Source organism: Buteo buteo, chromosome 6, assembly GCF_964188355.1.
Source record: "Buteo buteo chromosome 6, bButBut1.hap1.1, whole genome shotgun sequence".
Taxonomy (NCBI): Eukaryota; Metazoa; Chordata; class Aves; order Accipitriformes; family Accipitridae; genus Buteo; species Buteo buteo.
Genome location: NC_134176.1, coordinates 27360429 through 27386378, shown reverse-complemented (window position 1 = coordinate 27386378; position 25950 = coordinate 27360429).

The window sequence follows — 25950 nt, the reverse complement described above, 5'->3', positions numbered from 1 at the left end:
ACCACGAGAACATATGTTTAACAATATGAACAGCATTTACAGAGGAATAGCGGCTTGATTGAGAACCACAGAAAACAGGTATTGTTAATGAGCCTTTAAACTACTGCTGTACTTTATTTGTCAACGTATACCAAAAAATCTCCAGTGACAACCATCCTGTTTTGGAGCTTGACTATCCTTAGTGTTTTGAAATCTTTTTTCTACAGTGTAGCAAACATTTTCCCTGCTTCAGTTTAAACATTTTGCTTTTTATCACAAGGCAGGGCACCAAGTCACTGATGTCTCTCACTTAGTTTTTGATCCTCTCAAAGCTGCAGGTTCTCTTCTTTAAAACTTCCACTTTTCTAGCATTCCCCATCTTGCATACACATAGCTGATTATACTCATGTGTGGGATTTTGCCCCTTCTCTGATTGATTTGCATCATGTTTGTCTCATGCCATTGCTCCAATCAATCAACATTTCACATTCTAATCTTCCCAAGTGCTTGTAGTTGTCCTGCCCTTGTTTGGTTTTGGCTGAAAATTTAATAAGGGCATTCTCTGTTCTGCTGTCCAAATCCTTAATGAAAATAACAAATAATACTGACCTTGAGAAACTTCACTTTACTCATCTTTTCAGTTTGTGAACAGATAGCTCTCTCAGTATGACTTTTCAGCTACTTGTTTACCCACTCTAGTTTGCTAATCTTCCTATAACTCATTTATGGGAATACTGTTCAAGAGTACCAAATTCTGTTGAAAGTCAAGTTAAGTGTGAAATTTTCTTCCTTCTCCACAAAGCTTGTTCCCCATATTGTAAAAGGAAATTAGATAGCTTGAAATTCATGAATTCTAAACAGCAGAGGTGTTTTATAAAATGAAATTAAATTTCATGACAGACATGGAAACTGCCCCTTGTTATGGCTGAGTGAAAACTGGTCTTGAAAATACTACCAGATATGTAAAATAAAAGCATTATGTATATCTGAGTTAGATAAAGCCATCTTATCTGATTATGTACCTAAAGAGAACTTAAGCATCTGGACAAACTTTGATGGCTCATCTCAGCAATTACCATGCAGGAATTGATTTTGGTTTATTAGGCAAAATCTCATTAACAGACAAATGTCATAGGTGCCTTTGTAATTTAAAAGCTCTAGCTATAGATAGTAGCAATTCTACAGTCCTTTCAGCACACACTTGATTATGTCCCTTTCCTAATAACCATTGGAATTTGGAGTAAAGGGAAGCATATTAATATATCCAGAACCACATTTTGCAATAAACTCTTAGATCAAGTGCCATTAACTGCTTTTGGATTAGCTATTAGCAAAAATAATCCTGCCCATGGTCTTTTTTTTCATTGGCACCAGTACTTGAAGCTACTAAGGTTAGTCTGAGTCTTCTTTGTTTGTCCATCACAGTTTCAGGTTTTTGACTGCTCCTTTCTTCATCCAGAATGTTTTCACAGTTTATTTCTGAAATAGCCATCACGCAATGCCAGGGAATCAACCAGAGAGTTGGCTTCACTTTCTTTCACTTAACTGTTTAGTTTTGTACATCGCTCCAAATGAATTCTGCCAGAGCTTCTTACACATCTATTTTCCCATGAGCATGTGCAACAGCTCCTTCTTTGTGCATGATTCATGGAATCTCTGAGGCTTCTACTGTCCATTTTTCTTTATCCCAAATTGTAAAAATTCAAGCTTTTATTCCTTTAGAGGTCATGGAACTGTTCCTCACCTGCATCAATCAATATTATAGGTACTGAAATAGACTCTGCAATGTACTGTGGATACAATTTTTTGTCATTACCTGTCCCTGCAAAGAACTGTATATGAGAAGATGAAAGTGCAGGTTCTATGCAGGGTCAGAACATAGAAGTATGGATCAAGCTCTGAAAACTCTTGCTATTAACCTTGATAAAGAAGGATGAAATATTAAAAAAGGTTCAATTTCTTGTTTCTAATATACATAAGGTTAAAAAGTTTCCCCCTGCCTCCCCAGTTTCAAGAGATATTACATGAAAGAGTAGCCATCATGAGAAAAGATTCTGTATGGAAAGTAAAGACCCCTCAAAACAGATTTTGAAAATATCTGCAATTATTAGACCTTTCTGCCTAGTAACTGTTACAATGTTCACACACACAGAGCTCTTAGTGTGCCTCATGTTGCCCTGTCATCTTCACTGTGAGGTGCAAACACTTTGTGACATACTACAGTGGGGTGACCATTTTAATTACTTATTTTAATAACAGACTGGCCACTACAGTAAATGATAATAAACACCTTCCCATCTGCCAGGTTTTTTAAGAGGAGAAGGAAAAGAAGGCATTTTATTCCTCTCCCAATCTCAGCTCTCCTCTAAAGCACACCTGCTAATCTTCCTGCATTTCTTCTTGTCTTCCGCCAAGCTAAAGAACACAATAATTACTGTCACTAAATAGGCAATATAGGAGCAATAATAACAGAACAACATTGCTGTCAGTGATGATAAAATAGAACCTATAAATCCATGGACAAGGGATGGGAGGTAAAACAAGGAGCTAGAGACTCACACCTGGTCCAAAGCAAACACATATGCTTCAATTCTTTCTTCTGGCTGGTTTAATATTCAGTTTCACTTCAGTTGGATATAACCTATATTATACCTAAGTTTCCAGGCACATAAAATGAAATTACTTTGTCTCCAAAGGAGGTAGTTCCCTGCAGTTGCTGTCTGGTTTTTGGCAAGAATTCATTGACCTTGACTGTAACCACCTAGTAGCAAACGGATCATTTCCATATAATTCTCCAATTTTTTAATTAATTTTGTGTGTGTGTGTGCATTGTGGAATTCATTGCTCTTATGAAATGTCAGGAAAGAATCAAAGTAAACTCATCAAGTCAAATCAACAATGTTTACTTTGTCTTTACTACTATACTATAAAAATTGATATGGCTAAATATTTAAGAAAAATGGCATTGAAAGATCTGAAGTCCAATAATTCATGCATTATTCCGACTAAGCAAAAGAAGGCTCATTTCAGCTTTCATGCACTAAAATAGAATGTAAACTGACAATAAGAAAAAGTGATACTAATCATGTCAGCCCTTAATCCAAATCCAACAGGACACAAAAAAGTAAATGAAAAAGTAACAAACACACAGTTTTAAATACAGTTGTTAGTAATCCTAGAATTATGACAGTTATGATCTAAAGTTAGATATGTGTAAGAAGGATGCTTTTCTCAAAAGATATGGGACTTAACACGATATTGATTTTTTTGGAAGTGCAATCACTTTCTCTTCTCTTTCTGAGAAGATTTGTGAGTTCAATTCTGGTGTTGTATAAGAAGAACTCTGTGTCTATTCAAGCCTTTAGCTAAAGAATTATTGAACAAGATGTCAGATGTCAATCCTGATGTCTAATATTGATCATTTAGATCTTCCCTCCTGAAATATACACAGGTTGGTTTTTGATGTTGAGTTTTGGTTTTTTTGTTTGATTAACTTTGCCCCGTCTTGTTATGTAAAGCAAAGAACACAAGAAAAGATTTCATAAAAACCCTGCATCTTACATGGTCTGTCTATGAAGAGAAAAAGAAAAAAATAATGATGTGAAGTGTTAACTCTCATTGGCAAGTGCAGCTTTCACCAGGCTCAACAGGATATTTTGACAATTAAGCAGTGGCTCCACAAAACATCTAAGTTTAAAAGAATTAGAGAATTGGCTATAGAAAGGATAGGACATGGAACCTTTCACCTCAGGAAATGGGATTAAGATTTTGTCAAACAAAAACACAACCTAATGGCATGTCAGCTGGAAGCATTTTGACAGCATTTGGTGAGGTGGCTTGGTATCAGTGTTGGTAGTCACATCCTCAGACTAGAGGAATTCAGGCACTGAAGGAAAGCATTTTCTTCTTTTTGCCTTTTTCTTTCTTAAGGAAAAAAAATAATGGTTTTCTCACAGGAAGATAGCTTTGGGAAGGTGGATCATCAGACAGTGCAGAACTAATGAGCAGAGGAAAAAGGAATCAGTGAGGACTGGAATTACCTGCCTGTGGCAGAAAAATGAACTAGGTCTGTGCAAGAGAGAAAGACAGAGATTAAGTGAAACACTCCCTGTAGCTGTAACTTGCACAGCATGGGAGAAGCTGGATCATGAGAGGAAAAACAGCCTTCGCTTACCTTTGTGCAAAGTAAGTTCTGCCTGTGGCTAAATGTGCTTCCCTCCCAGCCTCCTCCTTTGGCTCTTCATGCACCTCCAACATGGAGCTATTTCCCAGCCTAAGCTAACAGTGTAGTGCATGCTTTTTTTGATGCAATATATGACATCCTTGCTAAATCTCTAAGGAGCAAAAATGGAAGCTATATATGGAGCAAAAAGGGAAGTAGCCAAAGGTTGGAAACTGAGCATCCGGTATTTTAAATAAGCTCCTGAACAGTTTAGTTTAACATATTCCTAATGTTTAAAGTACCTACTTTCTTTTTGTGTATGGTCAAACCTTGACAACCTGGAGGGAGGAAGTCCTCACTTTTTCATCTAGCCCTTTAGTATGTTTAATAATGCACTGCATGAGTTTCAAAGCAAGACTAAAATAAAAATAGCTGCTTTCCTGTATGAACTTTACAGGTGCTGGCTAAGAATCAGACTTCTCAAACTTGCATCTTTCTTGTAATTATTTTACTTATGAGCATGTTCTTAATGAATTTTAGGTTTGCGGATATTAGGTGGGCGGGGGTTGAAGGATATAAGGTGGGTGGCAGTTGAAGTTTGTGGTTATTCAGGACTATTATTACCTTACAGACACGTAAAGTGAAGAAGACTAGAGAACAACTTCTCTACAGTTATTAATTTATGCTGACGTTGCAACAGAGCAAAACTCATGAAAAGAATTGATTTGCTAATTATAGAGATGTTCAAGCAGTAAATTATTCAAATTTCCACTTTTTTTTTTTTTAGTGCAGAAAGAAGTACAAAACATTAATAAAACTAACACAATATTCTGCATTTGGAAACAGAACTTCGGTCACAAGCAAAATCAGGAAGACTCAAGCTGGCAATACCCTTCCACCTTCCAGCTTTAATGCAAGTATAAATGACTGCAGTGATGTACTGAGCATCCCAAAATAAGGGCTTAGGGACATTGCTTAGTATTAGCATTTTTTTAAATGCCATCTGAAGCATTTCTATGAACTAGCCTCTTGCTGTCAGTTTGGATGCATCTGCTTCTCTAATTGTTATGCAAATTCCTGACAAATTCTAAGAATAGATTACACAGGTAAGGGGACTCTCATTTCTAGTATTGTATGGTTTTCTTTTCAATACTCTTACATCAGTAAAGATGAGCTACAAGATTGAATAACTATAAAAACAAGGGACAGTCCATATTATTATCTCCCCCCCGCCAAATTACTGAATAACATTACTAAATATTATTTGATATTAATTCTTGGCTCTACCAAAGTAAATAAAATACTTGGTTTTATTTTCAAACATGTCAGAATTCCTCTTTGAGCTAAAAATTAGGTGTTTTTTTAAATCATTAGTAAACCTATTAATATATGCAGAGATCCATGTGTGGGCAGTAGTGTCATACCAGTATAAAGGCATCCATTATAAAATGAATCACAGTGATACTATGTGAATATTTAATTATTCCGCAAATACTGGATCATAAGAAGCACTATTTCTAGGAGGTGCTTTTGAATTTTCTCCTACAACAGAAACCCTGCTCCCAATACAAGACTGTCTTCTAGTTTAAGGTGAGTATAAATTCAGTGAAGACCTCTATCACATATGCAGGGAATTTTTCTCAGCATTTTCACAGCATTTCTGCAATTTCAATTTTAGCTATTGCATAATAGCTTAAATTGTCTTTTAATGCCATGTGTACAGAATGAGAAAGTCATTAAAAGCTCTAATCTTTAGTATTGCTCTTACCCTAACTTTTTTCCAATAAATGGTAAAATACTGATTCATCTTAAGTTAATAGGAACTTTGTGGAATAACTTTCTCATGTATGGCTTTTATAATAGCATTTTTCTTTCTGTTTATGTACACTTGTGTGTGTATTTTCATGTATGTGTAAAGAGAAGGCATATAAAAAGAGACTGCAAGTGACCAATTCACTTTCAGAAGCCTCAAAAAAATCTATGCGTTCTTTCTTGATGGAAGCATTAGAGGTCAAAGGTAAGTGATCAAAGATCAAATCATTTGGTTCTGTATAGTGAATACATTGGGAAAAAATGAATTATGAGTTTATTATAGTAGCCAAAAGCACGTTATAAATCAAAAATCATATACTGCCACTACTGACATTCAGCCCTCACCATAAAATAGACAATGTTTTCTTGCCATCCATCCAAATATTTTTTATAAAAGTAGGATTAAATTTATCACTTTAAAAGTGCTGAATTTCCAGAGAGCGATAATAGCAAAAAGAAAAGTTTGAAATTTCTTTGGTTTTAACCAGCATTTTATTGTTACAAGGAGAAGAAAAAAATCTTTTTACATTCAGTAAGAAAATTATATTTATCCAGATAAAAGTAGTGGACAGAACAAAATGTAACTTCAAATGAAAAATGCTTTAACTTGTATTTAACCTTCAGGGAGAATGTTTTCTATTCTAAAGACTGACATGGATCGAGCAGGTAATAAATAGTGTGTGAAATCATTAATCTGTAATTTCATAAGCCAATAGCAAACCAATTCAAATTTTGCACAATTGCAAAGAATTTACCATACAAATACAGTTGCTACAAAGTAGATATTTTATTGTGTGACTAAATGGAGATTAATATATATATGCTAAAATACACTGCATGCTTTAGCTGTGAGAGAGAAACTGTGCTTATAATGATCATTTGGGGGATTTAAAACACAATACTGTATTTCTAACATATGTATAAAGCCAATAAAGTGAAATTCAGTGAGGTTTAAAAAGTCAGTGATGGACATCAAATATAGATTACTATATCTCCTAAAAATAATCTATTTGTTCCCTCAGAACAAAAGCGTAAGAACAAAATACCAGTTATTTTTTCAGTCAACTACCACTCCCATCACAAACTCTAAACATTTTGGCCAAGTGGGGACTAAGATTTTGCTGTTCTCTTCCCTTCTATGCATTTGCTAAGTATTCCTTCTGTTTAGATTCAGGAACTGCTCCTGATACATAGTGAAATGTGCAAATCTTTCAGCCTCCTGTGCCTTTACAAACCAATAGTTAAATTGTTTAACTATATCTGTTAAAGCAGATATTGAAACATGCCCATGCATTTGTTCTCCTGCAGAACTAATTCTATGACAAGTTGTACTTACTTTTTTGTACTTGTGAATGTTTGAGGAAGCTATAGATATTCATAGCCTCATTAAAATGTCTTGCTTATAATTACTTTCTCAGCAAGTTCTCGACTTTTTTCCAATGAACTACTTAGAAGAAACATAGATAATATCATTAATAACCCTCACTTCACTTGCCAAAACTCTCTTCTAATGAAAAGGGATCAATAAGCCACAGTGGTGTATATATGTTAAACCATTATGACACAACAAATATCACATAATTACTTATTACAAAGCCAAAATTTACCAGCAGTAATCACACAGTGGTGTTTCAGGACACAAATTGATCTAAAAATTTTAACAGTAAATAACACTGGGTTCTGTTGACAACTGTTTAGAGAGATGGTGTTGGCAACTGAAGTACAATGATTCAATTATTCATTTTTCTCCCCAGAGATACAGCTGTGGTGATACTGCTAAAGTGACTCAGTATTTTCCACTTGTGCATTAGGAATCTTTGAGCAAAACCTATAAAACAGCAAGGAAGAAGACAGACTAGGATATCAGAAAGCCAGACTGCCTAACTGCCAACAGGGAACTGGGAAAGCTCATTCATAGGAACGTTGAACAGAACTGGCGCTGAGTGACCTGAGCACCTGATCCCATTATCCTAGGGATCCTCTAGCATCAATGGCAAGAGATGGCACTTCCAGAAGATGATCTAGAGTTTGATGATTTTAAGTGTTTGAACTGTTCTGACTCCTCCCTCCAAAATGTAAAGGATTTGCCAAGGGTGACTAACACTCTAAAATTTGTAGTGTCAGTAAAGTCCCGAAGGTAGATGCATAAATCCAGTTGATGAAACTGAAGAGGATCTACTGCAGAGCAAGCTGAAGGCCTGCAGTTTCCAGCTTTATGCTTTAACTAATCTTGGCCTGTAAAAGGCTAAAAAGTGAAGCTTGAATGTATTCAAGAACTGCGAAGACAAAGAAAAGGCTAATTTTTTCCACTAAAGGGAAGGTAGATTTCATCTACTGAAGTTAGTGACTGAAGTGCAGGTACTCAATACCCAAAGCCTTTTAGGAATATCTGTAAGTCAGCCTAGTCATTGACCACCAAGTCAGCAAATGTTCTTGATTGCAATATCACCCCTAGAGATACAGACAAAAATAAACTAAAATACGCAGCAACAGTAAAGTGACTCAATTCCACTTAGTAAATAATTCCCTTTTTTCATAGAGTATCTGCACTGATTGGCATCCTAATCACAGTCAATGCAATTTTGGCCCAGTGAGCTAGAAATAGGTTTGCACTGCCTGCCCCGAAATGACAGGCTACTCCTGCATTAGAAGCAGCATCATATGGAAGATGATTCTCCAAAGAATGCTAATGACTGGATGCCTCATTTCAATCACTATTTCCTTACAGCCAGAGAACCAGAACTACATGAGATTGCAATATGTGTTTTGGTATTTCTCCCATGCACGTTTAAGCGTACAGTTCTGTCTTTTTTGGCCCTGGACTTGAAGGTTCGCAACAGCTCTCAGGAGGCACTCCAGACCTGCATGGTCTGGATTTGCAAAAATGAAAATTGGAAAGTTTTGTATTGTAAGACCCCAGGAATGAATTTACCTGTCAGAATTGCTTCCCTTGTAAGTTTTCTTTGGACTGTATTTGGCATAACTACACATACTGTTTTTGAAAACTAAACAATTTAAACAAGAGAATGTGTGTATTTCTGTCAGATCTTAATGGGATGAAGCAGGGCTTTAGATGAATGCCCAACACTTATGCTTTCCTTCCTAAGTAGCATATGAAATGAAATGTCACTCAGCAACTAAAAAGCAGCTTTGCAACCCCACCATGCAAGTTTTTGGTTATTTTTTCTTCTCTTTTTCTTTATTTTTCTTTCTTTTTCTTTCATTTTTCTTTCTGAAATACCATGGCATGTTTAGATCCAACTGTGGTTCAGTGTGCACGTTACTCCATGTTAGCACAGATATCTACAAATGTTCTTTACACAGGTACAAAAAATAAATGCAGCCCTTCATGACTTGGGTATGGCTGATGTAATTGTAGCTTTGGAATTCCTACATCCTAGCAGGTAAGCCTCTGCAAATGGGATTTTTCACAAATCACATGTTACTGAAATGTTGTGCTCTGTGCCATTCTTTAAGCAGTACCTAATGCCTTAGAGAATTCTACCCACACTACAATCTACTGCTGATAGCATAGAAGTTCCCACTACAACCAATATATTATAGCAGGAGAGAAACAGTGATAAAAGCATGAGGTTTTCTGGCTATCCTCAAATAAAGTAGGCACTATGATGGCTACTGGGATTTGCTAACATGTTTCACTAGAAAACGCTGTAAAAGCATCAGTGTCCATCAGAGCAAAAAGCTGGAAAACAAATTTTTTCCTCACTGCAGTGTAAGCCAGACACCTCAGTGGACTGCCTTTACTAACTGATTAAGAAGAACACTGCATCTATAAGATGAAAGGAGAAATTTATTCTGGTTCTCCTGAACTGGCCTATGTATAGAAAGATGCCATCGTGATTTTTACAGATTTAACTTGTGACAGTACTAAAACGATCTTTTAAAAGTCATGGCCTTGTGGAGTGAGGAGAAGTGACATTTTATTCTTCCTTAAGAAAACTGGCATTGAGTTTGGTGCTGCATTAGCAACTTTGCCATCACTTCAGAATAATAAGTCTTGTCTAAGATGAAATTGGTTTTGCTATATCAAACAGAAATTTAAAAAATCAAAAACATGTTTATCAGTGGCTGACATCTCCAGCATTTCAGCTATTGTCTATTCAAATAATGGACCAGCGTTGTTCGGACAGCTCAGTGTTTCTGAGCCATAGTTCCTTAACAAGAGCATTTTCTTCGCTTCATCACCCACAAAATTATTATCTATTATCCTGTATGATCTACTTCTGCATAAGTGCATTTTTTAAATGAAGGCATTTTTACTTCTGTAAAATAGAAATGGTACTGAAGATGGCTGGCTTTTCTCACGAGCAAAGGCAAATGGAATAATCACAGAAACACTGAATTATCTGAGGATCCATCCAGCTCAAATAATGCATGGAGCATGACAAGGGCTTTTTAAGATCCAAGACATTATAAATTATTTCCCACATTAAATGATGACATTAAGCAGCACAGATGAGTTCCATAAGAAGTCTGCACTTGATCACCCTATGAAGAAGCAATCTATAGAAAGTTCTACTTTTCTTTCTGTGCGCATAGGCAAGAGACCTTCCCCACTCCAAGTAGTTTTGTTCTCACTGTGGCTGTGTGCTGTTCAGCTACCAAGGACTCAATCCCAAAATATTTTCTAGGCACTTATGATAAACTGTGCACATCACTCAGGTGATTCCATGGAATGCTTTCCTGAAGGGAATATATGTGCTGAAGCAATTGAGTAACCTGAATGGTAAATCTGATGCTAAAGTAATTTAAAAAAAAATTCGAAAGATGTGTTCAACTTCTCACATAAATCTTTGTCATCCAAGTTATGTTAGCACAAATCCTAACAGTTAAAGCAATGGTCAGTTCCTTTACCACTTGCACTAATTAAAAATTACTTTTAGTAAGAGCAGCAATGTTAAACATTTGGTTTTCCTAAAATTCCTACTTGAGTATTGCAATGCCACATCAATTAACACCCCAGTTTCAGCTAGATGATATTTCTGGCTTGATACAAATCTCACTGAAGTTAATGGAAAGATTTCTACTGGCTTGCTTTGGATTTGTCTTCCTTGAGATTTTTGGGGGGAGAGAGGGTGGAGCTTGCCTGGAAAAATATTTTGTGTGTATGGCAAAACAACTTCAATATTTCTTCTTTTTCTCCTCTGCAGCTTGGGAAAAGAGAAGAGTCAAAGAACAACCCTCCAAATTTTCAAAACTCAGCTGAATGCAGTTCTTGGCCTTTTCAACATGGATAAGTAATGGAATCAAAATCACAGGTCAGGCAATTGTCTTAAATGCCAAGTTATAGGTACTACAGAAGTATGCTGAAGGTTGGAGTCTGGAAAATACTTTTATTTGCTGACAAAAATAATAAAGGGATCGCTAGTTCATGCTGATATGAAACCAGAAAATATTTTAGATTTCTGATTTTTGCGGGATAGAAGACTGCTTTCTGCCCAGATCTAAAATTGTTGGGTTTTTTCTTAACTCTCTCTCACGTGAGTATTTATAATATTTAGCTATTAATAACATTTTTACTTGCAACGTAGAATTAAACACTTCGATTATTAGAACAGCTCATGTGCAAAAACGATATTCAGCTCCAAAGCCAATAAAACAATTCATGGTCAAAAGGACATGTAATCAGGGGGAAAACACAGAAACATGCCACCACTTCTGTGTTTTGCTGGAATGTTCAGTGATATGTAAGGAGCAAAAATTGTATGGAATTTAGACCAATTCAGACAAGGTAGGGTGGATAAACCCTCCTGCTAATATATGCAATAATATATGCAAATGGTTCATATAATCTGCAAAATTACTTGACAATCTTTGCAGATTGTAAGGGGGAGGAGGGGTGGATTTTATTAAACTTATTTTTGGTCCACTCGTTTAGACCTTTTTAGACCATAAGCTGCAGTTCAAGGAAAAAATCCCCATTTTAAATTAATTTCCTTATATTTCTGGTCCTATGCTATTCTTTTGCTTTGATCTCTTCTTCCTGGAATTTGCTGGCTGAAATGGAATATATCTTAATATAAATTTAAAAAATGAAAACACACAACTCCTTCTGATCTCTCTCTCCTTTTTTAATAACCTTTCTTGATGATACATGAACCATTTGCTTTTTATTTATAATCACCAAGAAGTGGTGAATTTGAGAATTATTTCAACTCCTTCACTGCAATGCTTTGCCTTATTGATCAAAAGTGAGAAGTTTCAAATCAATACATGGAAGTGTGGACTAATTTAATAGACCTTAACACATATCATAGTCCAATATTTTACCAGAAATACCCTTTAATATGATACACACTACAGTTTACATTTTCTATCTTACTGGAAGAGAGATTGCATGAGTAAACGACAGGTTGCACAGTTATTTTGCAGACTTTTACGTGCTTTTCAAGAATTATTTTGGTATTTCGTCATTTGGTGCTGCAAGACCTTTTTACATTTTGAAGCAGCTTGTTCACAGCACAATATCTATCAAACTTAACAAAAAATCATTAAAGGCAGAAACACCAGAAGCTTGGTGGCCTGATGGAGTGAATTTCTTAGCAAGCACAAAGAGGGAAAGGAATTCCACTGTGGTTCTAAAAGACTGCTGAGTTTGAGAGAGCATCAAGAAGCGGGTGTCAGATTCCTATTGTAATTAATTCCTAATGGAATTATAAGTTGCAATTGGCAAAGCAGAAGTAAAACTCTACCATATTTAGGCTGATCATTGAGAAAGGGAAGAGAGAAGGGAATAATGATTTGCTGATGGCAGAAACATCCCATATGAGGGCTGCTTACCGAGGTAGGGCATCATTTTCCCTTCCAGTGATATTGCTATCAAACTTCCTATTTCTCTGCACTGCTGTCTATCCTGTTTACACATATGTACCCTGCATTACAAATTGATCTATGAGCTGAAGCACAAGCATTATTTTGTGTTTATTTTGGAACCCAATACTGGGTGAAAAAATAAGCATTATTTTGTGTTTATTTTGGAACCCAATACTGGGTGAAAAAATAAGCTACTCAGAAACCTGAGGCTGTAATAGCTGACATCAAGCCCCAGGAACAGATAAGGATATTTCCTTTCTTCATATTTCTCCACTCTATGCTACTATTCCCTCCCACATCTCAAGCCCTCCAGTTGATTTGAATCCTGGCAGTACCAAGAAATATAATTTGGTTCTAAAGTTTTGTTTTCACAACAAAGGAGTCATAAAGGATATATCAGGGAGGGACACTGCAAATCTAGAAACAATGAACAGATATAGGCAATATGTTTTTGTTACGTCTTCAAATAGCTGCCTCCCTAATCAAAACTAAACCAAGAGGAAAAAAAAAAAAAAGAAAAACAAACCCACTACTCTCTCTCAAGTTCTCTCCAGACAAGAATACTGACAGCTGCTCAAAGTATGATCACTACAGTCTGGCCAACAGCACGCACTTGCAGATTCTGTTCTCTCCTTGCTGTAGGGAGGAATACCCTGAAGGTTAGAATTGTTTCTCTTCACAGTGTTTCTAGCTGTTGATAAGATAAGCAAAACTTCTAGTATTTGTTAACACAAGCATAGCAAAGATTTAATATAAGTGCTTTAAAAAGACATAAACCTAAACATCTGGGACCTTCTGCAGAAGGAAGCCTGAATTAATTCAAATTAGCTATAATCACAAAGTTTTGAGCAACTAAATTCTGCAGGCGCTATAGTTATAGCTTGAGTAACTTATAATTCTTCCATTGTAACTAAGAAGTTTTCATAACTCCTCTCTTACACAGAAACAACCTCTTAGCATGGAACCAAGGAAGAGGACTGCTAATCATCCTCTTATGAATGATTATATTAATATATATATAATGTTAAAAAAAAACCCACAACACTTTCAAGGAAACGGTCTTTATAGGAAGCAATATTTTCCAATCCATGCCTTGTGAAAGTGCTTGTATTCAGGGAAGACTGTTAAAAGGATTGCTGTGATGAAAGAGGTTTCTGAAGCTCCTGAGGAAAGAAACAAACTAAAGGGAAGGTACCTACTTTCAGTTGCCTCCAGGACACCAAATCCAGAATACAACTTCTCATTTTAATCTCATACTATTCAACAATCCTGTTCTTCAAGTGGCCAGGACATCCCTGTCTATCACAGAGACCAACAGTTGTGATACTTCTTCGTTTTCGAATCCTTGCATAACCAGTATGACACAAATATATATGAATAAATATATATGTGTGTGTGATGTATTTAACAAATATACGTCATGTCTATCATGTTAGATCTATTCAATATTCATTCTGCTGCAAAATGTTCTTTCTGGTTCAGAGTAAATGTGACAGGAGAACTGAAAACAGAGTTTCACTGAGCTCTCAATTTGCATTACAGAAATACAGCCTATGGTACAATAGGGTCAGTCATACCATGACAACTTCCAGGGTACATTCACAAAACAGGAACAAGATCAATGATGAATATCTATTTCCTTTCTCTACCATTCTCCTTTTTGTTTCAATGAGCATTGAATACATTTTTTGGTACACGAGTTTGGCATTGTTTCTGCAATGTAAGATAACATCAGCCAAATATATATCTTTTTTCCAATTCAACTAATTTTTCATTCTAAAAATTTCTGTGTGAATAAACTTGAAGATTAAAGTGGTGCCTACTGATCTGGGTTGTTTCCAGAAATTCTTCGAAGTGCTGTTTCTTTAGCAAAAAAAATAATGCACATTATACATGCACTATAAAATATTTATACATATTTCGTCATTAGTTGTATTCCACATAAATGTCTGGCTGGTACATTTTGAAAGAAAAATGAACATACAAGATAACACTAAATCTAAATTAAAGAAAAAAAAATTAATCAAATTGTGGTCAAATTGCAGGAAACACTATAAATCCACACTATAAAATTGGCATCAAGTTTTTCAGTATTCAAAAAACCTCATCAACTGCCAATTACAAGCCAAATAAAATCCCAGTAGGCACCACTGGTATAGTATTCCATCACGTATAATTAGTGTTGCAGGCATGAAATGAAATGGACGTTACTACAAGAGCAGAAGACTCAAACCACTGTAGTAATTATGGCAGAGCTGAACAATCAAAGGCAGATTCATGAACATTTTTGCAATTAAGTGGGGCAGTTTCTCCCCACTGTTAAATCCCAAGGTAACATACATACAGTTTTGGCAGTTTTTTGAACAGCCTCCAGTTTACTCAGAAAAGCAGTGATCAGTCTAAAAAGTGTCATGAGTGTTAGTGCAAATTAATTATTTGGGCCAAATTTGTTTTAGGTATGCTTTCCTTTTTTAACTGTTAAGATATCAGCCTGGAGGAAAAGAGTTTTAGGACTCAGCCACGTGATCCACATAACCAACATGGTATTAATAGCAGCAAAAAAAAAAGAGTAAGAAGCAAAAGCTGCACCCAACCAGTCCTCAGTGGATTTTATTTACATAATGGTTTAGCAAATATTTATGACTATTCCAGCTTTGCTTCTTGGAAAAGAGAATATACAAAAAGGAAAAAAAAAGCTTTCAATGTAAGCTTACAGGCTCACAATGAATTATCTAGCCAACTCTAGCCAAATTCAGAAATACTCCAGTGCAGGAGGAACCTTGCAGTGCTGTGAGGTGTACCCCTATTCTAAATAAACTGAGCTGGGGATCATGCTGTGATCTCTGAGTATAACCTGAGCCAAAACCTCTCTGGGAATTGTGCTAACAGTTTAACAGTGTGGATGAGAGTGGGACAGGACTTGGCCCCAAGCACTGGCTCTCCTTTAGTTTTCTAGTACACATTGCCTGACTGCTCTGCTGTAGCAAGAACAGGTGCAGAGAAAAGCCACACATTTTTCACTAGAAAAATCGCTAGAAAACAATGTGTTGACAAGAGACCACAGCCCTCTCCCAGCCCTGTTTGACATCAAAAAGCAAATGCTGTGACATTGATCATTTCTGCCTCAGTGAAGTTATAGGGAAGTGGGTCTCTTATAATGCTACTGCAAACCTAATTCTCCTACCCTAGTCTCCCAGTTGATCATTCATGCATGACAAAATGCAGCTTAGGGCCATGATCAGCAAAAGTAGAGAAGTTCAGAACATGCAATAGGGAGACATATTCCAAATAACAATCTTACTCTACAACTACAGAAAAAAAACCAACAGACAGGTTTTGACTGTAGTTACAGAAATGTATCTTCCCACATCACAGTCTCTCCTCATATGACACATGCTCCAGTGTCTTATTCATCCTAATGGCCCTTCACTGGACTCACTCCAGTTTGTCCATGTCTTTTGTGTACTAGAGGGCCCAGAACTTATCCCAGCACTCCAGATAGGGTACAACCAGTGCTGAATAGAAGGGACTAATCACCTCCCTTGGCCTCCTGGTGACACCGTGATGCTATGCCACGAACATCATTCAGTAACAGGCAACTCAGCCAGATTAATTTTTGCTGCAATAATTTTCATTCTCTCCTTGCAAAAGCAATTTTCCTATTTCTGCTTTTCTTCAGGTAGAAATAAAATATGTTGGGTTATAAAAAACTGGAATAGCTCAGACAAATCATTTCTTCCATCTCCCACTTTTCTCCTTTAGTCACCAATATTCTTTTAAAGTAACTGCTTTGAGATTCCTAGTCTGTAGCACTCTGCTGAATGTACAGTTTTAAGCACTCAGCTTTTTGCAGTTTTTCAGCACTGTGATTATAAAAAGCATATTTAGCTTTGTGAATCATGTGGAAAGACATACCAACCAGGATGCTTTATTCTTGGGAAGGCGTCTCTAAAATTAAGACTTACCCAAATTGCAGGCTGGAGGTTCACTCATCTGTTGCTCTAGACATGCTAGTGAAATGCTGATTAGACCTGCCTAGGATTTTGGAAAGTGTGGCATTTGAGATCTTAGAAGATATCCGCGGTACAAACATAGTGTACCCAGTCGTGCAACTTAACTGAATAAAACTATTTATAATTCCACAAAATATAAAGAGATTAGAGGCTTGGGCCTAGACTGTGACTGCAAATCCTGAGGACAGTTCTGACAATGTAGACAGATGTGCACTCCCAAAATAGCTGCGAGATAGAAGTAGTTAGCTGCATACCTCCATACAGTTGTTACCTTCCAACATCAGATCTGCTCATGTAAGTGCTAAATTATTTCATTCAAAATGAACCAACATTTATTTCCTTTTAAATAAAATCCCAATTAAAAATACCTCCATCACGAAGACAAAGAGCAAAACTAGCAAACCCCTTCCGTTTAAACTTAAGCTAACCCACTTCGTAGACTGAAGACAGTTTGGCACCATTTTCATGAGCAGCTGATTCAGCAGTTTTGAGAGAACAATAATCTCTATACCAGAGACCTAACCCAGTTTCAGCTGTTCCAGCTAACATGAAGGTAGTATCTACATTCATCCCTATTCCTTTACACTTCACACCCCTCCAAGACAGCTAGGCATGGGATCCAGGTACACAGATATTTCTCTGAGCAAATGCAGAAGCTGTAGATCATTTGTTAACCCTTTCCTTCTTCCACTTAACAGAGAAAATGGATCAGTTTCTGGCAGTTACTAACATCTAAGTGCTGGCCCAAGCTGATCAAAACTTCTCCTCAAGGTAAAGGGAAAAGTGAGGAGGAGTTATGAGCAAACAGAGGACAGAACTGCAGCATATGCAACCAAACAGCAAAAGATCTGGTGACATTAATATTCCAAGGTGGTCTGAGCATCTCCAGCCCCCATGAGCTGGAAACAGCTGTCTCCCAAGGGAGCTCCGGAATCTGTGGGTTTTTTAAAGCATCAGTTCTTCAGACCTTCATTCAAACCAAGGTTCTGTCCATATTGGAAACACTGCAGCACTTAAGTTCAGGCACACAGACACAGACTAGCTTTAAACTATTTATCTCAGGTTCTGGCAACAGTAGAGTACCACACAGTTTAGTACCACACAACTAGAGGGTAAATACACAATGTCTTGAGACACTGGAGGACATTGGACATTCAGAGGACTGAACTTCACCGGTAGCGATACACTAATTATAAATTGGCATTCTAGGGTATATGTTCAACTCACTCATGTAACAATGCAATCCTGTTTTTCACAATAGATGAAGCAGAAGAGTGGCTGGCAGAATCCTACTTCAAATATCAAGGCCAAATCATTCATGAATATATCAACTCTGAAGTTGGGAACACAAGATAAACCTACAGTCATGTGTGATAGAACCTTCTTTGATGAACCCTTTGAAAATCGTAATTTCCACTTCAGATTTCTGGGGAAAATAAAATTTCAATTTGGACCCAGAAGCAGAACTTTTAAGACTTCATGAGCAAGGAGCAGAGTGCTGAGACTGATCCCTGAGAGTCATGGTAAAGAATAACAATAGTTAAAATAGTTAGTAGTTATAAAAATAATAGCATTTAGTTTTAGAAATTTAATACTAAATCCATGTTGTATTTCAGCTTTAGATCCTTACTGAGCCTAGAAACTTTGAGAACTACAGACAGTGAATATTCCCAACTCAGTGAGACTTTACAAGGTTCACAAGTCTTGAAATTCTAGGGCAAAGAGCCTGAAAATCATCGTAATCTAATCCACATAGCAGATTTCCTTCTAGAACTTGGAAATATGGGCTTTGAGCAGTAAGGTGAGTACTTGTCTTTGCTTCTTTCAGCACCAGTTACTGAAACTGAAAGACAGAGTCTTTCTTCAAAATACTTAATGAGGTTGGGGTTTGAGAATTCAGATGCATACTAGTCACAATTATTACAACACTCCCATGTCATGAACTGCTGGTATATGTAATGCCTTGTTCATCCTTCTTTAAGAGGGGATGCTTGCAGCTTTATACTAACAGTCTTATAAAATTGCTGAAGAAACCTCGTGACTCAATTACTGTAAGGAAGGCCAAATTTCTTAGAAGCAGACCTTATTTTGTATATTTTTGCAAAACTAGCCTAGCGAAAAAAACACACTGAAAATCTTAAATTACTAGCTAACAAGTCTGATCTTTATTTTATTTTATGTTACTTTAAGAAAAGATTCTACAGAGACAGTTAGTTATAGCACAAAGTTTGATCACTTTTTCTCTTCTCTCTTTTATGTCATCTCTTTTTGCTTATCTGTTTGAGGGACTTCTTACATTTTGGTCATGATTTCCTTGCAGTGGAATTTAAAACATCTGTTATAGCTTTAAAATTTTAGTTTGAAACTGAAAAGTATACCGGAGAAGCCAGGCATATAAATGCTCAGCAGCTGAGATACAATCATTCAGATGAGTCTTCTGTCACCATAGTAACCTTCCTTTCATGAATTTGCACAGGAAAAAAACTAACAGGCTGTAATGTCATGAGAGTGTATCTTATTGTGATTTATTCATGAATCCTTTATATGCAGTGATGAGCACTTACACAGAAAATGCACTGCACTGATTTTATTTGGGTTAGTTTCTTGACTAAGGGTCTTGTAGACTAATCTAATACATTAAATACTTTTTTCCAATACAAAGTTTATACCTGCTTTAGAATACATAAAATAAATCATAACATCACATTCATTGCAGCGCATAACTCTAGCCTTCCAATTACTTTCTTGTAAAAGGTATACATTTTTCAGCTTCATTCTTCGATATTATCAAATATTAATTAAGAGCACTTCTCCCTCCTACATAATAAAACCCACTGTTTTTCCTGAGCCTGCTTCTTTAGGAGCTAGTCGCTTTCAGCAGGGGTTGTAGAGTTAGATTTAATCTTGATTTGAAACACGATCTTATAAAGACTTACGCACATTCTTAATATTATACACTGATTTATTAAATAGCTCTGTACCTCCTTGCAGCATAGGGCATAAATTTACAGAAGATAAGGTACTTTTCCTTAAGAAGAAAATGGCAATATGTTCAATGTGCACGGACAAGTCTTAAAATTAAATTGGACTTTTCAAAGAATACAACTTGTTCTATTAAAAAAGTTATTTGAAAAGGACACTACAGACTGGCAAAAGAACAGCTTAAATAGTATGAAGAAAGATAGAAAGCTTAATATGTTATTCAAAGTCAACAAGTAGTATACTTTATGGCTAAAACTTTCTAATTCAGCCTGCAAGCAAAACATACAAATTACCATCTTACTTAAACTGTACTGTTTGCAGGACATCACCACAGCCTAGATAGATACATTTTAGGACTGAACTCGTTCCATGTGAACTGAAAAGTTCCAATGAAGAAATGCCACGATCTCATAAGAATCAATGATGACTTTGTGAGGCAACGTTTTTCTGAACTTATCATTCATGAGATTTTTACATTGGATTTCTGTGCCCATTCAAGAGGAAAATAGCAGTTTCCTCCAGAATGTCCACAAACCGTATAAAAAAAATCCGAAATCGTTATAGTCTCATATTGCTTTTAGAAGGAACAAAATGCTTTTAAAACATAAGTCAGGTAAATCTTTTGTAATGGATCTATAATTTAAATACTGTAGGAGTATAAAACATAAAAAATCTCCAACCATCTCAGGAATATAACATTACCTTCTCCTAATATGCCTACCAAGTCCTTAGAACTGTCAATTATATTTTGCACTTTTCAAAGGCAAGAGAGAGACTGTAGCTCTGTGATATTTTTCTTCTGAGAAGTCGGTTAAGCAGTGCTATATCCAATTTGGAATGCCAAAAGGACAAAGCCTGAGCAGATTCTAGTGCCTGAGCAACTGATGTAAGGCTACTCCCACATTAGAAAACAAAAGGATTGAACAAACAGAAGGCAGGTCTGTCACGCTATGAGATTCAACCAATGGCAATGACAAGAAGAGTTAGTGAAAATCCTTAGAGAAAAACAATAGGAGAAAGAGGATTTTTCCAGAACACAATCTTCAAAATCATCCCACCTACCTTGTTCTCTTCCTTCCCCTAATATTCAGGGAAGGAAAAAGAGGGTCCTAAATACACAGAAGACAAAACTTACCTGGATGAGTACCAGAAAACAGCTTTGTACAAAACATCTCAGAATACACAGGCTTTAGGAAAGACACAAAAGCAGGATTCCTCCAGAGTCCTGCTTGGTTTTACTGTCGATCACTGAAAACCAAAGGTGGTTTTGCCAGGCCAACAAACCCACAGTGGGGAGCCCTACATTTCTGAAGCATATAGGGCTGGGGAAGGCAGTCAGACATGCCTCTGCCTTCCAGTTTTGCTGCATGGTAAAGTAATATCTTAGCCTCTCAGCTCTAGGCAGGACTTGATTCTTGCCTAAAACTTCAAGTCGAAAATCCAGTCAAAGAAAGATGCATAGACTATCTCATGCTCTCCATATACAGACAGTGCTACCAAATTCAGACTTTTTTTTGTCAGCAACTTGTTATGGAACATTTTAACAGTTTTCAAGTAAATCAAATAGAAGATAACTACACAATTATAGCAGAGAAGTATTAGGAGTTTGATCTACAGCAAAAAGAGCAAATCCTACAATTTTCTGCAATTCCACAGGACTTGCGTGTTGCAAATCCCTGCAGTTCTGAGGAGACCAGAGTGGGACTTACTCCAAGAGGTGCCTCCAGCATCCCACGAGGCACCCTCCCTGTTTCCCACTTGACTCCTATTGCCAGTTATCCCCACCACCTCCCTGTTAGTTTGAACCTGCATATTTCTTGTAATCCAGCAAGTTTCCTTAATGGTGCAGAGCATGTGCACACCACCCTTGTTATCTACAGTGGGGAGCAAGACCTGTTCCCCAGGCTCAGTGGTAAAAGCTGGCTTGCATGCACTCCACCTGGGGCGCATGAGAGGAGTCTCTGAGGAGATGATGGCTCATTTCTCCTCCGTGTGCTCCTGGGAGTGCATCTCTGTGAGAGCTGTGTTGCAGTCTTTTATGCCTACCCAGCACAGGTCTCTTCAGCATGCCGCCTGCACTCTGTCCATGTCTTGTCTGTTGTACACAGTTGTGACCTTCCATATTAGAGGCAACGGCAGACACATCGCCACAGCTGGTATATAAAATCTACTGCAAAGCTGTGCTGCCTGCTCTCGTGCCACTGCTGCTGCTCTAGATGCAGTGACATACAGTGGCTACCCTCGTTTCTTGGCTTTAGGGCAGCATGGCCCACATTAGGAGAATGAATCTTGCCATCATTCTGCATGAACCAGTTCTCTCAGAACAAGACGTGGTGAAAATGCCTGCCAAGGATATTTCATTCCTCCTCCCTCGTATAGTAATGTTCTAGGTCGTAGCTATGGCCAGGCCAATCTATACTTCCTCAAGAGGAGATATGGGTCCTATGGGGGTTAGCATCTACCTGTAGGACAATTACCATATTGTAATGGTTGTTGGGGACAGAATTTTACAGTGTGAAAGGTCACATCTATGGTCCTCAACATCTGCCCTTCCATGTCATCCTCTGAGCATTTTTGTCCATCAAGAAACCAGTCACTTCTGTGGTAGTACATCCTGGAACGCCCTCTCTGCAGCCCTCTCCACCTCTGTTCAGCTGCATATTCCCAGGACCCAAGGCCCAGCTGTGTACTCTTAGCTCAGGCTGCTGACAACATTGCCAGCTTGAGAGAAAGCTGTAAGAAACTCTGAGGAAAGCTTAAAGAGGTATAGTCACAGAGAGAGAGAAGATGGTAGAGGCTGAATCATTAGTCACTCAAAGATTCAAGAGAGGAAAGACCATCCTGGAAAAGGTGTAAAACCCTCCTAAAGAAACTAAAACTAGGAGGCAAATTAACAGTTGGTCAGGTCAACTGTCAGATCATTGGTGTTGACAGATTTGGTGCAAACCAGCACCTTAGTACAGTCAGTATCCATCCCTAGGACCAGTCAATACTGATCATTCTCCAACTGACTGATGGCTACCTGGCCAGCAAAGACTCTTTGGATGTTTTAGCAGGTGCTTAGCTTAGACTAAGCATACTATTGCATAGCCTAATAGCATATTAAATTCTAGAATTTTTTTAACTGTTTTTTGGCCAGTAGGTAATTGGTTTATGTCTATAAACTGCATATATCCTGCTTGCAGAGTCTCTTTGCACAGGGCTGAAGATACTTGAACACAGTGACCCATAAGAAGAGGTGTAACAGGTCAATGGACAGTGTAGACAGCCTACATCCTTTTGATTGAAAGCCAGAAACTGAAAGCAGGATCGCCAATTTGTAATTTAGGGTAATTGCTGGTAATTTGTCGAGTCCTGCTCAGATTGTTCTGCACAGAAGGTCACAACCTAAACCCAAACATCATCACTCACCTGAGGAAAAAAAAAGAAAGAAAGAAAAAGGAAATTACTTCTTTACTTCCAGAGGAAAGTTTGGAGGTGTGGGTCATTCAGAAGTGACCCTGTATGGGATAAGGAAGATTTTCAGGGCTAAAGTGCATTGAGAGAGAGGCAGGAAAGGCATTTGTAATCTGTCATGAGAGCTCTAAACCTGATGCAGATATTTGAGCTTTTATGCCATGAGCTTTGTGGAGGGTTGCAGCTAATTTGCCTGTTCTATTAAAAAGAGTAAAAGGAGAACTTGGAGAGAAAAAAGCAAGAAAAGAGCAGGAAAACAAAATGGGTCTGAAAGCAGACATGAGATTCCGCAGAGAGGCAAAATGGCATCCTATTGCATAGTTAAGGGATGAAAAAATAAACATTATGCTAAGCTGGAAGAAAAAGAGAGGTGTAATGCTGAATAGTGCACCTCCAGAGAAGAGAGCATATGTTCAGTCTCTGTAATGAAGGGAGTTCAGACAAAACATGATGAATAGCATAGAACACCTAGTACCTTAGAAATTTGAACCAAGTTCAGTCAGCAGTTGAAAGAGATTGAAGCAACTCCAAAACTGTTGATGAAAACTAGACCATGCTGTGAATCAGGTCATTCAATATGCCAGAAGCCAATTCAGACCCTGAAAAAAGGGATGCAGCATAAGGTATAGTGTGCAGGACACGGAGCAGAAGACATCAACCCTTGTTACAGGGATTGGGATAGCTGACACAATCCAGGTTTTTCCAAATCAGATCTACCAGTTTACCACGACAATGCATATCCTTCCTACACAAAAAGAGTCAACACAGGTAACACTCCCCCAAGTAAGCATGAAATTGATGACAATGGGAATGAGTGGTACAAGGAAACCTATTTATCCTCAGGCCAGTTAGGAGTTGTAGCTCTTCAGTAGTAATACTGCAGTACAGTGGATGCTAGGAAACCTCAAGAACGACTGTGAAAGCCTACAAAGCTATTGCAAGGGCATTTACACATCCATCAGTTTGAGAAACAGCCCAGTGTTAGACAATAAATAACTGCTAATAATTGTAAACTGCATAGTGCCTGCTTGCAGTCTCTTTGCACATGGCTAAAGGCCAAAACACAGAACCCCACAGGAGGGGTGGTAGCAACAACTGGCTCCTGGTCAGATCACCCACCTGTTCCAGATAGGATACATGATGCATAGAAGACTGGAGCAGCTGCAGTAAGGTACAAGTAAACCAACCTGGCAATTGAAATGCAGCCTTGATGGTCCTTTCTAAGAACTATTGGCTAAAATCTTCAACAGGAATTTTAGTTCAAGTCGTTCATCTTTTGTCTTCATGGGCCTGCCGCTCAAACACAATTACTTGCCTATAGAACTCAGAGAATGACAAAAAAGAAATGCAGTAAGTAGGTGAAGATTTCCAAGTATTTAACATCTTTCACAACTGCTCAGCTTTGTACTCTTTTCCTTCTACAAGAAAGTCTGTTTCCTACAAGGCTGTTTTTCCAAATAGCCTATTTCATTCCAGGTCTTTGTATATAAGAGGTTTTAAATAAGACTGCTTTAAACAGCCACAGGAAAAAATCACCCAGAGCTTTCAGCTGAGGTTCAGTGAAAGCACCAGATGATTTTCAGAGTCAGTATCGTCTTATTCTGAAGAGTCTGAAAAAAGTTTATTCTTTCTCTTGGCTAAAACAAGACCACATAAATTTGAAGTATGCTCTTTCCATAAATTTAATCTGGTCTAAAAATCCTTTAATAGAGTTGGGGGTTTTAACAGAGACCAACACAAAACATCTTGTAAATGAACATTACAAAACACCGCAGGTTCTTTAAAACCACTGGATACTACTTATTAGAAACAAAGATTTTTGCATTGGATCTATTCAATGAATTTATGTACAGTCACATTAAATGCTAAATAAGACATCACCAAAGCAGTTTTGGAGCTGTTAATTTGAGACAAATAAAATTGGTCTTTTTGTGAAGTACTCTTGTTTTATGAAGATTCTGAGAAAATACCTGTTTTTAAAATTAATTTTTCTGTGATACCATTATTTTTATATTTCATGTCATATTGCACACAATTATTCTGGCATGGCTTGAATGATATTATAAGCAACAGCAAGAATATTGCTTTACAGTGCCACTACTAACAACACAACACATCAGTGTCAGCATGCCGTACTGGATGACTATACCATTGGTAATATGTTTCTAAAAAAGCACACATTTTCAAAAATTTGCATTTAAACTTTTCTCCTAAAATGTTTTCAGAATTCATATTTTGTTGATTGCTTCATGAGAAATGTAAAAAACTTTGGTTTTCTTTCTAGACTGGGACAGACAGCAATGGTAGCTTCCTGAGAAGTAACCATCATTCCGTCCTTCACTGAGCTCTGGGTGCAAATGCCACCAGAGTTACTCCAGGCTCTCCCAAAAGATACTTGGAGCTTCAGAGTCAGGGTGTTAGACCATAAAGACTTTGAATATCATCTTCTGTGCAAAAGAAGACTAAAAAATCCATAAGTAGGTGGTACTTAAATGATTTGAAAGTAAAATTAGAATAATCAGGGACAAGGTGTAGGAACCATGTATAACATTACTGACAGCTCCTTTCACAGCGGTTAAGTGCTGTGTCTAATGAGGGAAGGTTCCACTGTCTGGTTCTTTTGCAGTTTAGGAATTTTTATTATATTATCATAAATACTATCCATTTCATGAACTCAGCTCTTCACCTCTTTTCTTGAGCAGCAACTGGAAA